Source organism: Cetorhinus maximus, chromosome 5 (genome assembly GCF_964194155.1).
Source record: "Cetorhinus maximus chromosome 5, sCetMax3.hap1.1, whole genome shotgun sequence".
Classification (NCBI taxonomy): Eukaryota; Metazoa; Chordata; class Chondrichthyes; order Lamniformes; family Cetorhinidae; genus Cetorhinus; species Cetorhinus maximus.
The window spans coordinates 100,198,251-100,214,130 of record NC_135883.1 but is presented as its reverse complement, the minus strand read 5'-3'; the positions used below and the strand labels follow the sequence as shown (position 1 = coordinate 100,214,130).

The following is a 15,880-nucleotide window of genomic DNA, read 5'->3' as shown; positions in this document are numbered from 1 at the left end:
TGTTCATCTGGCCACTGCTCTTTATCAGAGCTAACTGATTGTCATCCCACTTCTGGGCACCCAACCAGTTAGGGAGGGTAGGCGGGGTGGCACATCCAATCTGTCAAAGGAAGGATTTCTCATTAAAGATCCCACGCCATGGGTCAAAAACCTCAACAGCACTTGGGCTTTTGGGGATGCAGCAACCGCTGGAATAAGGATACCTCCTGTGACGGGCACATTGTCCGTTATTTACGATGCATGCCCACATGCTATACTGGGAAGAAAGTCTTGTGCCAGGGAGCTGCAAATGTCAGCAGCAACCTGCCATGAAAACCTGCGGCCCAGGTGCTCAGTCACGTTGAGACAGCTTATCCTCTGCCTGCAGACCCTCCTTCCAGCTGGATCTCGGTGTCCATCTCCTTTGCTTGTGAAGGAGCGTTCAGCTGAGGAGAGGACAGCTGGACCTGCTGTTGAAGCTGCTCCTGCTGCTGATGAGCTGTAGGTGATGGTGTGGCTTCTGCTGTTGAGCCTCAGCAGAGGTGGAAGGTGGAACTGGCAGCAGGCAAGTGCAGCAGGAGGTGAGTGAAGTTAGCAATCACCTGTCAAACAGTGAAAGCACTCTGCGAGTGAGGAAGTACTTTGAACAGAGTCGCTCAATAGCCTTGGCTGGAGCACTTCAATGTAACTGATCAAAGCCTTCCCAGCTTGTCAGTTTTAATGAAGGAGCCCTTCCGGCAGTTCACTTGCCTCGGTGATCCTGGCGAGTTTCTGACAGGTTGGGAAACCAGTCCCCTGGCTGGGATATCCAGGATTCAAGGCTAAACCAGCTCATAATTTGTTTCTCTGCAACCACAACCACTTTATAATTAATTACTTGACAGATTCAAGCAGGTTCCCAGCTAGCCTTTAATCCCATCCTGGGGAAAGACAATAGAGAGTTTCAGGATCCCAACTCAAAATAAATTTCTGGGATGTTGCCACCCAGCTGTCCTCTAGATCCTTCAGTCTGGGAAAATTCTGCCCAATGTTGACAAGGTCAACATTGATAAATGTTATTACTTTATTAGAAGCAGGATTTTTTTTTTAATAGCTTTGAGCATACTCATTCCTTTAAGCATTTGCAAGTGTCTATCTACTGAAACAGTTGCCATTCTTCATTCTGCCCTCCTCCCAACTTTGCAATGAGCGTCTAAGTATAGCCAGGAATATCTTTGGATGTCCGCCCAAAAAAACTCATGAAATTCACTGGGGTCAGCCCTAGATCAGTCGGGCATGTTGAAACTCTGTCCCAACACATGTCCACAGCTGAATGCACCACTGCAGAAGTTCTTGGCCAGTGCCTTGTCCACTGCTTGAGAATTTACTCTCCCTCCAAGTGATTAAAAAAAAGCAAAATAACCCAACACTGCTGTCACTTTCACAGCCAGAGATAAGAGTAGTGGACTTAGAGAAAATAATGTTCATTACATTTTCAGGACTGCCTCCTGGTGGTGTTTGAGTCTCAGGTGAGCAGGGCTACTCTTGTGTGCCTGTAAACAGCCTGCCTCTTTCAATCCAGAAAGAAACAAATAGTCATTAGTGTTCATCTTTGCTTAAAACGTGCATAAATGTATGGCAAAGTCATTTGTAAGTGGTCTGAAGTACTGGTTGGTTTACAGCCACTACGAGCAGAGGTTTGGTATGACATTAGAAATGTTTTGATATATTGGCCACAAAGCTCACCCTGCAGCAAGGAAGGGCATGGCAGCAAAACATAAAAAAAATCAATACCTCCCCATCTTTTTTTCAACACTGCTCCCAGTTAAAAGCGGAGTTTGGTGGCATTTGTTTTCTGCTCAGCCTTGCCTTGGCATTTCTCCTGAAGCCTGAGAATCTTACTTTCATTCCATATTGTCTATGATGTTGACTCATCTGTCATCTCCTACCAAGCTTGCCTCACACTGTGGTGCAAAGGGGGTACCTCACGAACCCCCAAGATGGTTGCTCTAACCTCATATGGCTTTTCCAAAAGAACATGCAGGCTGTCTTCATCCAGGAAGGCAGTTGTTACCATGTTTCCATTGCCATATTCCACTCCTGCCCTTATTTGCTTCAGGCAAGAAACAGTTTTCAACTTCCACTGCTCTCCAGGTATCCTGACCACCTCCCTAATCATTTTCAGACCTCATGCAAATGCACACAAAGCCTATTCAGATTATATTCGTACATTGCCACACCTGGATGAGATGAGATCAGTTGGTTACTTTTCAACTAAGTTCACTGAATCAGGCCTGGAAGGGAATAGATGTTTTTGCAGGAAACTAGAAGCAAGTACATAATGGGTGGGTGACTACTGACAAAAGTGCCAAGGGAAAAAGATTCTGATATGGATCTGATATGATTTTTTTTCAGATTTCCAACATCTGCAGCATTTTGTTTTTATTCTGATATGATCGTTGGGTACTCATTGAAAAGATCTGTTCAAAATGGGTATTTTTAAGGCCACCAATGAATCAGGGAGCGCTCAGAAAACAGTGACAAAGATCATTTCTGGGTGTTAGTATGCAAACTTTTCAATAACATGACTTTTTTTAAAATGTGAAATAAAATTTCACTTTGTGGAGTCAATGATATTGCATTTCACAATTTGTACAGGATTCTACTTGAAATCATTTCCAGTAAATTAGTTTCCACTGGCATGCACTTACTCATTATCTTGATTGTATATTTCAACACAGACATGATCCTTTTTGGCCTGTAGGATTTGGTCCACTATGTTCAACTCCAAGTCACATCATAAACTGTCCTGAAAGTGAAGCACTTTGGCACAAGATTGAACAAGGTGACTGTGTAATTTCCTAGTAATATAAATATTTTCTATTTGGCCTTTGGGATAAGACTGCAGTGCAAATTTGCTTAGGTATTTTGAAGTGTGTGAATCAAGTCTTTGAAATGATTAACAGGTTTGATAGGATAAAAACAAAAAACAGCAGATTTTGGGTCAATTAAAATTTTTAAAACTGAGATTTATAGATATTTGAAACATAAGAGAATCAAGGGCTATCGAGAAACGGTGAATAATATGGTTAAGAACAAATCAGTTATGGTCTAAAAGAATGATGGAACAAACTGGAGGAACTAAATGGCTATATTCCTGCCTCTATGTTCCAAAACACCAATGGTAACTTATTCATTTTAAAGTCTGAAATGTGCCAATAAGAAAAATTGTTGTAAAACGTATCCTGTCTGTAATTGGTCTGTTTTATTTCCTGCTTTACAACACACAAAAGCCTTTTTGGCAGGTGGCTGGTTTCTGAAAACAAAATCTGTGACCGGCCGCTTGAGCAGAGGATTATTTGTTCTGCAGTTTGTGTGTGTGATTTCAAGTGGATTGTTGTGGGTATATTGCAGAGGGAGCTTGGCTGCTGGGCGGGACTGGAAAATCCCAGCCTACATCTGGATCATGACCCCTTTCCAAAATTGCAACATTGAGCTATTCACATGCTTGGGATGTTCAACCTAACCCAGTCCTGGTCAAAAATCAGAGCAGCACAATGCTGCTCCAAGGGAGAGGTGGAGGTTTCATCAGGCCAAAGATCTTAAGATCATCAGGACACGAGATCATAAGAAATAGGAGCAGGAGTAGCCAATTTTGGCCATCAATTCTGCTCCACCATTCGATAAGATCATGGCTGATCAGATTTCCTGCTTGTCCCCCATAACCCTTGACTCCCTTATCAATCAAAAGTCTGTCCAACTCAGCCTTGAATATATTCAATGACCCACTCTACATTGCTTTCTGAGTATGAGAATTCCAAAGACCAATGACCCCTTAAGAGAAGAAATTCCTCTTCATCTCTGTCTTAAATGGAGATGCCCCCTAATTTTAAACTATGCCCCCAGTCCCAGATTCCCCCAAAAGAGGAAACATCCTCCCAGTACCCATCTGTCAAGCCCCCTCAAAATCTTGTGTTTCAATAAAGTCACCTCTCATTCTCTAACTTTAATAGGTCCAACCTACTTAACACTTCCTCATAAAACAACCTCTTCACTCCAGGAATCAGTCTACTGAACCTTCTCTATGCTTCCAATGCAATTATACCCTTCCTTAAGTAAGGAGACCAAACTCAGGTACACAGAACTCCAGGTGTTGTCTCACCAATGCCCTATACAGTTGCAGCAAGACTTCCCTACTTTTCACTCCATCCGCCTTACAATACAGGCCAACATTCCATTTGCCTTCCAAATTAAATAAGTGATGAAAGTCTTCATTTCAAGGAGAGGATAGTGGGGCAATGTTAAGAAGATCATTGACCCCATTGGGATTGATACTTTTGGCCCTTATTTTTGTTTAGGAGGCCCACACTGTAGGGAGGGGCCTGAGAGGCCCTTTTGGAGTCTCACTTAGGTTCGGAGCTGCAGTCTGGTGGTAAAAGGAATGAGTGACTATGACAAGCAATGTATTAAAACGACAATTTTATTGAATGTTGAATAATGATTATAATAATAAAACAATAATAATGATATGACAATTATAATTGATACTATATTAATATATATGTCAAAAAAGAAAAATAAGTAAAAGGAAAGAAAGGTAACTTTATTGAAAAGAGACAGCACTACACAGAATAACCCCAATTTGGTCTGTTCCCCGACAGTGCCCCAAAATGGATAACCCCAACTTAGTCTGTTCCATGACAGCAGCCTAAATCAGTACATACATTATCAAGTCACTGAGTAACCGGCGGGTGGGCACTATGGTCAGTCACTACATTCCTGGCCCTTCCTCCCGTCTCCAGTGGTGACTATTCCACCATGGCTGCAGCAGCGAGTCCTCAAAGCAACGTCTCTTTAAGCCAAATTTCTAGCTCTATTCCAGCCTTCCGACGCCTGGTACAGTTCTTTCCCAAAACAAGTCTCAGTTCTTATCAATTCTTCTCACAAGCACAGCAAGGCCAGATAGACTTCCCAATATCCAATTACGCAAATGGTGTCTTCCCAGCTGTCACCCTTCAAGTGTTATATCCATCAATCAAACTTCATCTTCTGCTGACCATACTAGGTGACCACTATAAGGTTACTCATCACCCTGGCCTGTAGTCCAAGGGTCACTGAATGCAGTCAGAAAAAAAATAAACAAAAGACAACTTATTTTAATGTTCTTGCTTGAAAAATGGAAAATAAAGATGTAGTCTAAGTACCAGCTGTGCATGGCCAGTATGAAAATAAAATGGCCTGGGAAAACCGGTCACTACTGATTGATTAATTAATCAAACCGCTATCATAGCTGGGTTAAAATAAAGGTAAGAGTTAATAGTGAATATTTACTATAGGCTTAACATCAACAGTAAAGTAGAAATAAAATACAAAATTGCAAAAATTAGTGGCTGCTGGCCTGCAGGTCTCAGGCCTGCAGCAATAGGTTGTAGTCAGACTTGGGCCTGAATTTTGCCCTCGTTGGGCGGGCTTGGTGGCAGTGGGTGGGGTGGTCTGGGAGCCGCACCACAATTTCACGTGGGCGGGCCAGTTAAGGCCCGCCCTGTGTGCAGTGCTGAGCGCTGCCTGTGCGGGCAGCGGGCAAGAGGGAGAGTTGGGCCTCGAGCGCAGTTATCACATGCGCGCGAAAGCGTGCTTCAGTCTCTCTGAGGCATGGAGCTATCTCAGGGAGATTGAAGCACTTTTTAAAAAAATTAATAAATACAGTGAAAATTGAATGAAACATGTCCCTTCATGCAACATGAGATGGGACATGTTTTTAATATCAAAATAAAGGTTTAATTTAATTAGTATTAGCTTTAGGAAACCTCATCCCGCTCGTGGATGAGGTTTTCTGCCCGCCAAACATTAGTTTGGACCGGCAGCATAAATTTCAAGTTAATTAGGTTGTTAATGGCCTTAATAGGCCTTTCAATTATCAGCAGATACGCAGCCGACTCCGGCACGCGCCCGCTGAACGAAATATCGCACGAGTTTGTGATGACGTCGGGACACACGCCCGACGTCATCGCGCGTCATATCACGTTCCGGCATGTCGGGCGTACACAAGGTAAAATCCAGGCCTTGGAATCCACTGGGCCTAACAGCATGAGGTAGGTAGAAACTCCTGGGCTAGCTTGGGAATAACCGCAGCCATGTTTCCAAAGTCTCACAAGCGCACACTTGTGAGAAGACAGGTTCATTCTTCCACTACATCAGAATTTCTGATGCAGGTCAAATGGGGCAGAAACCTGATAAATCTGAGCTCAACCACGAATAGTCAGTCCCTGCAGGCGAAAGATTTAATTTATGTGCTGCCTCATTAGTTTTGGGATCAAGTGTAGAAAGGAAATTCAGAAGGAACTATGCCACACAAAGATTAATATGAATTAGATATATGAAATAATTATTTGGGAAACAGAGTGTTTGTAGGTGACTAAGGAATATGCTGAGAATGTAGAAAGATGATTGAGCTATCATGAGCAGCAGCCAAATGGCTTTTTTTCTGTTCATAGAATTGCTAGTATTTTTCCTTCTGTGTTTAGAGGCTAAACATTAAAAAGAACAGGCAACTGTTTGGTAAAATCTTTTGAGGTTTCTCATATCTATAAGTGTTTTGAGATGTGTAAGCAATAATGTAATAGCAATCTACAGTTCCTCACTTCCCCAGAGCACAAACAGTGCCTAAGGAGCATCAAGTGTGAAAGGCTGATTGCTAAATCACATGATGAATATACAAACAGAAAAATCATGTGTCAAGAATCACTGAGATAAAATCAAAAAATAAAAAGTGGTAACATCAAAATGTTGAGTCATATAAGCCTTTGAAATGCAGGCGTGTTTTAATGCACAATTTTCAATGTCTTTAGATTTCTCAATGATATACTTGGTATAATATCTTTAAAATGTTCTCTTCATTAATAGCTACTGACAATATTACTGTGGAGTTGAGCGATTCACAAGCTCAGAACAATGCTTCAAGATGTAAACACCTGGTGTTTGACTCGAGGAGAAATAGCAAAGGGTCAATTCCACATTCAATTCCAGAGGACTGGGCTCCCAGCCTGGGTTTTGAGTCAAGATTTGAATCTGGAAACTTACATCAGGCTTGGAGGGTGTAAGTAAGCTCAGTCAGTGTACACTTATTCTAAATTGTTGGGCAACATAACCTCAAAATGACCTCGATAAAATTAGAAGATAAATTACAAGAATGCTCGTAGGATGTTTCTCTGTCAACTGTTCTAACAGAAGTTTGTTAGAAATGAGTTAACAACTCAGCTAAAATTGTGAACAAATGAATGTTATACAAAAACATTTAAGGGCTGGTCTACTGATATCACCAATGATGGTTTCTAGGCTTATATTTCAACATATAAAATTTGATACCTTAAGATCATTGTCTTTCTAGGAGAGTTAATTTCATTTAAATACAAATACATAGCAGTTTAATTCTTATACAATATGTTTATTAGAATACCATTCGAAAAGTTGGACACACAAGATCAGTATAGCAGCAGCACTGGAGAGGTCAGTTGAGGATGAGGAGAAGGAAAAACGATAAGACAATTAAGTGTAACTTGAAATGGTAAGAAGGACAATTAACAATAACTTAGGGCATAATTTTCCATGCCCGCTGGCATCTGGCATGTTCGGCGGTGTGAGCGGACAATATGGCGAGAAGGCCAAAAATCGGTTTCATGATGTCATGAAGCCAGCTCGCAATCATCCGCTCCGCCCACTGATGGCGGGCCACGTTTCCCACCATTAGATGTTGGGAACCTCATTGTAATACATTTGCATATCATTATAAGGCCATCCTGCCGGAATCATTCCCCCCCACACTGGATCATCCGCCCACGTCGGCAGGAAAACACGATGGTGTAGAACACGTCTTGACAAGTGTGACGTGCAGAAGTCGGGACTTAGCGCCAGGGTCTTGCTCACATCACGGACATCCAAGGAGCAGAAGATGCTGCAGCCCGACACCAATGGCACATTGGATGAACGTCCATGGCATGCTGGGTGGATTCTCATGGACATGGCTCTGCTGCAAAGCAGCTCACAGAAGTTGGAAAGTCACTATTGAGGGTCTGCTCACAACGGATGATGGTCAAGAGGTGTTTGGGAAAGGAAGATGTTCCGGGAGTGGGAGAGGAAGGTCTAGGATCGATTAGGAGAGGAAGAGTTTTGCGGGGGGCTGAGGTTGGGAGGTGAGGGGGCAAGAAGGTGTCAGGGGATGAGGTTGGGAGGGGTGGAATGAAGGTGTCAGGGAGACTGAGATTGGGGGGGAGGGAAAGAAAGGTGTTAGGGGGGTGAGGTTGGGAGGAGGGGGAAAGAGACTTGTTGGGGGTGAGGTTGGGAGGGGAGGAACTAAGTTGTTTGGGGGGAGGGAGTATGGGGAGGAGGGGGTAATGACGAGAGGATGGCGACTGGGGAGGTAGGTGTAAGGTGGGGTAGAAGGTGTAATGGAAGGAGTTCAGGGGGGAAGGAGTGCGAAGAGGGGAGTGAGTCTGGGGGGTGCGAGGAGTGTGAAGAGGGGAGGGAGTTCAGGGGTGGGGGGGAGGAGTACGGAGAGGGAGAGAGTTCAGAAAGAGGAAGGAGTACGGATAGGGGAGGGACTAAGAGTAGAGGAAGAAGTATGGCTGGAGGAAAGAGTCAGGGATGGAAGGACTAAGGATGGTGGAAGAAGTAAGGGCATTGGAAGGAGTCAGGAAGGGGCAAGGACTAAACAGGGTTAGAGTCTGGGGTGGGAGGTGTTCCAAGGGAAGGAGTCCGGAGGGGGCAATGTCCAGGTGAACGTGCAAGGAAGGGCTCTGATGAGTCCATAACTGTCTCCAGGGCAGCGAACTGAGGGTGGGCATGATGAGAGAATGGTGAGAATGACCGAGGGCAGAGTGAGGAGGTAGGGTGGGAGGGTGAGGGTTCAACAGGAGCGGGAGAAGGGACAGCAAGGGTGATTGGTGGGGACTTGGAGGCAAGGACCTTGGGGTTGGGAAGGAGGAGGTCACGGAGGTTAATGTGGATGGGAGTGGGGTTTTCGGGAAGGAAGGGCACATTCACCAGGACATCCCCGAAGGTAAAGGGCTGTGGCTGGTAGGTCACGGAGGGGAGGTGATGCCAGGAGGGTCAACAGTGATGGGAGAAAAGAAATGGGTAACTTGGAGAGGGGAAAGGGCAGGGGAGCAAATGAAGAACTGAATCACCACCATGTTGTCTAAATGGAAAGTGAAATGAGAGTCGTGGTGGGTGAGATCAGGTGCTACATGGGAGTCTGATCATTGGGTGGGCGGAGATGCAGGTCAGCTCAGATGGACAACTGAAAGCAAACCCCAGCAGGCAGCATTGAAAATGCTCAGGACATTGAGGTGAGTGTGATACGTGAACGATCCGCGTGCATGGGAGAGTGCTTGCACAAGACTTCGAAAGGCACTACTATACACACACTTCTCCCTCCAGACTCACTCATTGGCCAGCTGCTCCCTCTGCGGTGACAAAGGATGAGGTTGAAGGGGGGTCACAGGGAAAGGGGCCTCAGAGGGAGAGGACAGCCTCTGAGATTCCTGAGTGTATGACCCAGGGATGTCCAGCTGCCACTCCTCCTCCCTTCGGGTGACTGGGAGAGCTGGCCTGACTCATTGAGGGGAAAAAGCACCTGGAGGGACATTGAGATACCCCGTTTCCCTCTCGCATTGCCACTTCAGGAACTCACCAATGCCTCCCACGATGGAGTACAGGTCTGCACAAATCTCCGCATTCTGCTGGACCAGGGGCTCTTTGGTATCCACCATTACCCCCATGGAGACCTCCATAAGCGCACATGTGGCCACCACTTCATCAGAGAGCAGGTGGACACACTCCTCTGACTCACAAGCCACTCTGTTGAGGGCTTCCAGCTCTGCGTGATGTTCCCACACCTTCTGCTGACTCTCCAGGATGAGTTGGAAAGCCAAATCCAGAAGTTAGTCATCTGACTCGGCCCTCACAGATGCCTGTTCCCCAGCAGCCCTCTGAGTGCCAGGGAGCTTGACTGAACCTGCCTACTCCTGCTGTAAACATTTGTCCATGCAGTGACTACCAGATTGTGAACCCGAGCCTGCTCTAGACCTAGGTCCTGCTGAGATATGTGTCTCTGTGCTGGTGGAGGGTGTGGCTAAGCGCTGTGATGGGTCTTCCAGGCTGCTTATTTCCAGCTCTTCAATGGAGGAGGTGTCCTCTTGGCTGGAGGTGAGGACCTGAATGGAGCTGAGGGACTGGCTGGCTGAGGGTGTCAGCCGCTTGTCACTGCTTCCTGTGAACCAAAGCGATGATAATTAGGGCATGGTGGTAGAGTCAAAGGCAGGAGAGAGAGTACTCAGTTGCGTTGAGAGAGGGACGGTGTGGTGCAGGATCCTCATGAGGAAGTTCGCCACCGACATCACTTCCACTGCAGGCACAGTCCACGTCCTCACCAGTCAGCACGATGGCACACTCCACAAAGTGAGTAAGGGGCCTAATGTGGGCCACTCCATCCCCGGTCTGGGACCTCTCTCTGCTTGTGAGCCAGCTTTTTCTGCATGGAAACAGAGGGAGAGAGTGTGAGCAGGATACATGGCACTCCGTGGAATGTTTGTGTGGTGAGTGGAGTATTGGATGGGGTGAGGACGCGAGTTCCAGAAGATATGAGCCTGATGGAGATGTGAGGGTGTGTGTGAGAGTTAGTGGTATTGTCTCTTGAGGTATGAGATCCCTGTGGATGTGTGATGGGTTTGTCAGTGTGGGAGTTGAGAGTGATGAGAAGAGCGACTTACCCTGGCAAACGGATTCAACTTGTAGCGGCACTGGGTGGCCGTCCTCTTTTGCAGGGAATTGGCGCTGACCACTGCTGCCACCGCCTCCCATGCTGAATCGGCGATGCCGCAGTCCATCCTGCAGCCAGAGCGGGGGCTGATGACATCACGGCGGGCCTCCACGGTGTCCAAAGATGCTCGAGGAACCAGGAGCCTGCAGTCTTTTTGCCTTTCGAAGCCACCCTGTCTTCCGTGCAGCAGCCCTGGGCTGGGAGCACTGAGAGGTGTGCGCGCGGCTAGACTTTAAATGTGGCACCCGGCGTGATGAAACAGTGAGGTGATGGCATGGTGGGCGAATGAGAGCCTGCCAGTCACTGAAACGGCGTGTTTCCCGGGAATGCATAATTAATGCGGCTGGTTTGGGACGATACGGAGTGAGAAGCCGCCATTGCGGCCGGCGGGTTAAACGAAGTTTTACCTGCCCGCTGCCTCACAGCGCAAACCTGGGATGATTCTGCCCATAGTCTATGATATATTCAAAATTTTGAGTCTGTATGCTCTGCCTGCTAACTCCTTTACATCACGAGTTCCTATTTATTTATAATAGAAACTTACCATGCTGTAATTACACACTCCTACCGGTGAGTAGCACTGTAAGGTACGATAAAAAACCATAGAATCATAGGGCAGCGTTTTTGCCCCGATATGGGGGCAAGAATTGAAGCGGGTGGATGTGTAATTTTGCACCGCTGACCAGCCATCACTTCGCCCGGCCGTTTTGCCAGAGGCAGGATAGGGTTGGAAGGTTCTCTGCCCGCAAGCGGTGGGTAGAATTTTCCAGGCGGCCTGTGGCCCTCCACCAGCATTGTGAACAGGCTAACTGTCTGGAGGTGGCCTCTCTGCAGCAGACCAGTAGGGCCAGTGCTGCAGGATGGCTTTAAGGTCTTTCTGCTTATTTGGCCACAGCTGCAGCTGAGGACTGCCCTGTGGAAAGGCTTCCCATTCACAGAGATGGCATGGCAGCTGTGGAAATTTTAATTTAAATTTATTACAGTTGAGGAGAGGGTGCCTTAAGATGGAGGCACTGACACTTTGCAGGGCAGGGACCATCCATAGAATGGTACAGCACAGAAAGAGGCCATTAGGTCTGCTAAGCTCTCTGCAAGAGCAATTTAGCTAGTGCCACTGCCTGCTCTTTCCCGGTAGCCCTGCATTTCTTTTCCTTTAAGTGATTATCCAATTCCCTATTTTTAAAATTTATTCATGGGATATGGGCTTCGCTGGCTGGGCCAGCATTTATAGCCCATCCCTAGTTGCCCTTGAGAAGGTGGTGATGAGGTGCCTCCTTGAACCGCTGCAGTCCATGAGGTGTAGGTACAACCACAGTGCTGTTAGGAAGGGGGTTCCAGGATTTTGACCCAGTGACAGTGAAGGAACGGCGATATATTTCCAAGCCAGGATGGTGAGTGACTTGGAGGGGAACTTCCAGGTGGTGGTGTTCCCATCTATCTGCTGCCCTTGTCCTTCTAGATGGTAGCAGTCGTGGGTTTGGAATGCGCTGCCTAAGGAGCCTTGGTGAGTTGAAAAAGTCATGATTGAATCATTCATGATTGAATTTGTCTCCACCAGCCACCCAGGCTGTGCATTCCAGAGCATAATTACTCACTGTATAAAGAAGATTTTTCTCATGTCGCCTTTGATTCTTTTGCCAATCAGTTTAAATCAACGTCAAGTGGTTCTCCACACTTCCGCCAATGGGAACAGATTCTTTCTACTTACCCTGTCTAGACCCCTCATCATTTTGAACACCTCTATTGAGTCTCCTCTTAGTTTTCTCTTCTCTCAGGAAAACAACCACAGCTTTTCCAATCTATCCACATAACTGAAGTCCCTCATCACTGGAATCACTTTCACAATCTCTGCACCCTCTCTAAAGCCTTCACATCCTTCCTGACATGTACTGCACAGAATTAGACACAATATTCTTGTTGAGGTCAAACCATTGTTCATCATATCTTCCTTGCTTTTTGGACTCTATAACCTAGATATTTGTGGAGTCATGGAGACATTGTGTCTTTTCCAAAATGGCTTCAGGACCCCAGATTCTGAACCCCTGCCCCCATTTCCAATATTTTCTATTTTCGGAGGTAGGGGAAAGGCAGCAGGATGAGATTAACAACTGGGGGGAAACTGAACCCAGCAGGGCCATTTGAACTCTGTGCTGAGTTCAAACAGAACTCATTTTTGCTGAAGCGAGGTTGTTTCCTGCAGTGTGAGACTTAAGTTTTTTAATAGTAGACGTGAATGCTCGTAAAAGATAGATAAGGTCTATGGAACTGACAAACTGTTAAGTTAAATTCCCTGCCCTTTCAATTTTGGAAAAAAACAGCCTGCCAAGTCTCTGAGTTAAAAAAACATCTGTTTTCCTAGTTTCCAATAGCTGTTTGTTGACAGAACCCTAAGGACTATCCTTATAGAATTATTACTGCTTGATAGCTTCCATCAACTTCTCACATTGATTATCACATTGAAAGCTTTAAGTTCACACTTTGAGCGACAGCTCCGAGAGGTCATTAAGATATTTGCTGTCTTTAATGTGGGGCTATGAATGCAAATGTTTGTTTTTATAAAGGATTAAATGTGCTTTTGTCAATTAGTTTTTTTTATATAATGAAGTAATAGATACTTAGAACTTTATTTCATTTCATCTCAGCATGTCCTGCCCATGGTTGATACTGGGTGAATTGGCCTGGGTGGTGTAGGGGTAAAGGGTGATGGGTGAAGGGCATGAGTTAGCACTAAGTTGGCACAAGGGCTCTAAGGGGTTATGGGGGTGAATAGGGAGCATAGATTGACATTGAGGATATGAGGGGCAATAGGGTGGGTGGAGTGGCATGGTCAACATGAAGTGTATGAGGGGCCATTGGAGGTGGGTGGACAGTCATGGGATGGCATAGACAGTATGAGGGGTCATTGGGAGTGAATAGAAGAGTTTGGGTTGGCATGGAGGGTATGAGGAGCTATGGGGCGGGTGGGGGCATGGGTTGGCATGGATGGGGCTTGGGGAGTGGGTGGGGGGTAAGGGGGTGTGAGGGCGAGAGGGTCTATTATTCAACCACACAACTGAGGTAAAGTCACAGAGTAACAAAGCAGTCCTTTTAACCATCCGCTTGGCATTCAGCAGTCCCTGTGGCTGCCTCTGAGCTGTTTCTGGGACTGGCAGCCTCCACTCCAGCGCACGCCCGCCAAGCCCTACCCACCCCCCTGCCCTACAAGATCCTGTTAATCAGGACACTTTCTCCCGTGGTAGGTGTGTGGAGCTAGAAATCCAGGCCTGTGCCTCCTATTATAAGGCCTAGGACCCTGTATGCCTTGTTAACTACTTTCTCAACCTGCCCTGTAATAACCTTCAAAGATTTGTCAACATTCACCCCCAGGTTTCTTTATTCTGTACCCCTTCAGAATTATACAGTTTATTTTATATTGCCTCTCTTTATTAGTCCTACCAAAATGTACTACTGAGCACTTCTCTGTATTAAATTTCATCTGCCACGTGTCAGCCCATTCCACAGCCTGTCTATGTCTACTTGAAGTCTATCACAATCCTCCTCACAGGTTACTGTACTTCCAACATTTGAGAAGACAAGCAAGGAATCTGTCCAAGACTTACTTAAGTAAGACATCACAATACATACACAGATAGTACGGGGTAGGTTTAATGTAAAGAAGGGCCATGGAATCAAAGTTTGAAATAAAGCCAAGAAGAATAGAGAAACTGTTTGGATTTGCCAGGAAGGCACATTAGTCTCCGTCCTTTTTGTAATTGAGCAATACATACGAATGAAGTAATATAAACATTTCAAGTCAGATGAAAACATTTAAGAAGGAGAAATTAAAGCCTTATTTGGTTTGCACAAAACAGCATGATTTAAGAACCTTGTCCAATTACACTTCTTTGAAAAAAGTGACAGAAAGCAAAATGTGGATTTATGAACATTCCTACATTACAGTGGCTGAAGATTGATTTTGCTTCTGCCTTGACCAAAATATATTCAAATTTGAAAAAAATTATTTAAAATTAAAATATCTCGGATACTGACTATGAGGATACATTTTCAAAATGAAAACTTAATCGAAACCTCCTAAGAAGACTGAACTTTATCCCCTTGATTAGTACCTGCCCTAGTACAGCTGCTAAAAGCGGTTTCATGGCATCTATGTGTTAGTTTTATGTCATGCTGCCAAATAAAACAACTATGTGGCCTGGGTGAATATTTAAATTCTGTTGGAGATATTCTTCTGTGATATTAGTTGACTGCTATACTAGGGAACAATACCACACACAGTGCCAGTACTTAAAATGAAACTCAACACCAGTCTTTTTTATGTGAAATTTTATTAATATCCATATGCATACAATCCCCCGGCAAATTATTCATTGCTGTTGGATGGAGAAATACAATAAATAATTAATATTTTGATACAGGCAGATCTCTCCCCTCACCATCCCTCTACCCTTATTACTTTGCAAGGTAAAGCTGGAAAGGGTGTATAATTAAAGTAGTTTGTGTGTCATATGGTTATCATGTAAAACCCAATAGTTTTACCACAAAACTTTCCACAGAATTTTGGCTTATAAAAGAATAATACCAGTCTTGCCTTATGAGCCAAAATTCTGTGGAAAGTTGTTTAAGTAGAACTACAGAACAGAAGTTTGGCTGCAATTATGCATTGTAGGAAAGCAATACAGTTCTATTTTTTTTTTCTGCGCTTGTGAATATCTAGTTCATAGTTCATGCATTCTTGAGTACTTGGCAGTTAAAGTTTAACTGTAGAAAATGGGATAAATGCAATTAAAGCAAGCTTGGGGCCTACTACACTTAAAAAGCTGAGGACATGTTACCTTAAGAGGTTAACAGCTAGAAAGGGAAGGTAATTAGAATGTTGGGCTTTAGAGATTGCTAGAACATCTAAAGAAATGGCAGTTCAAAAGGTGCCCCATGTTTGTTTAATAAAATCAGAATAGAAGAGGTACAACTATAAAACTAGGTGGGCTTATTTAGCTAAAGAGCTGGAGTTGTGATTTCTGCTATGGTTGCAGTATTGGCATTCCAGTGAGGTGTTTTTGTTTTGGAAGATAGAATTAAATTACTTTAAAAGCATTCAGGAAACCTTGA

General features: G+C 44.9%; 1 protein-coding gene across 1 annotated transcript in view; it reads left to right on the top strand.

Moving 5' to 3' along the window:
• Positions 1 to 7,020: 7,020 nt before the first annotated feature.
• Positions 7,021 to 15,880, top strand: part of LOC144680824 (cytosolic carboxypeptidase 2-like) — a 90,049-nt gene continuing 81,189 nt past the window's right edge. Inside the window, exon 1 of the mRNA XM_078542249.1 lies at positions 7,021 to 7,054. The gene's annotated coding sequence lies outside the window, so the exon portion shown is untranslated. The remainder of the gene's footprint in view (positions 7,055 to 15,880) is intronic.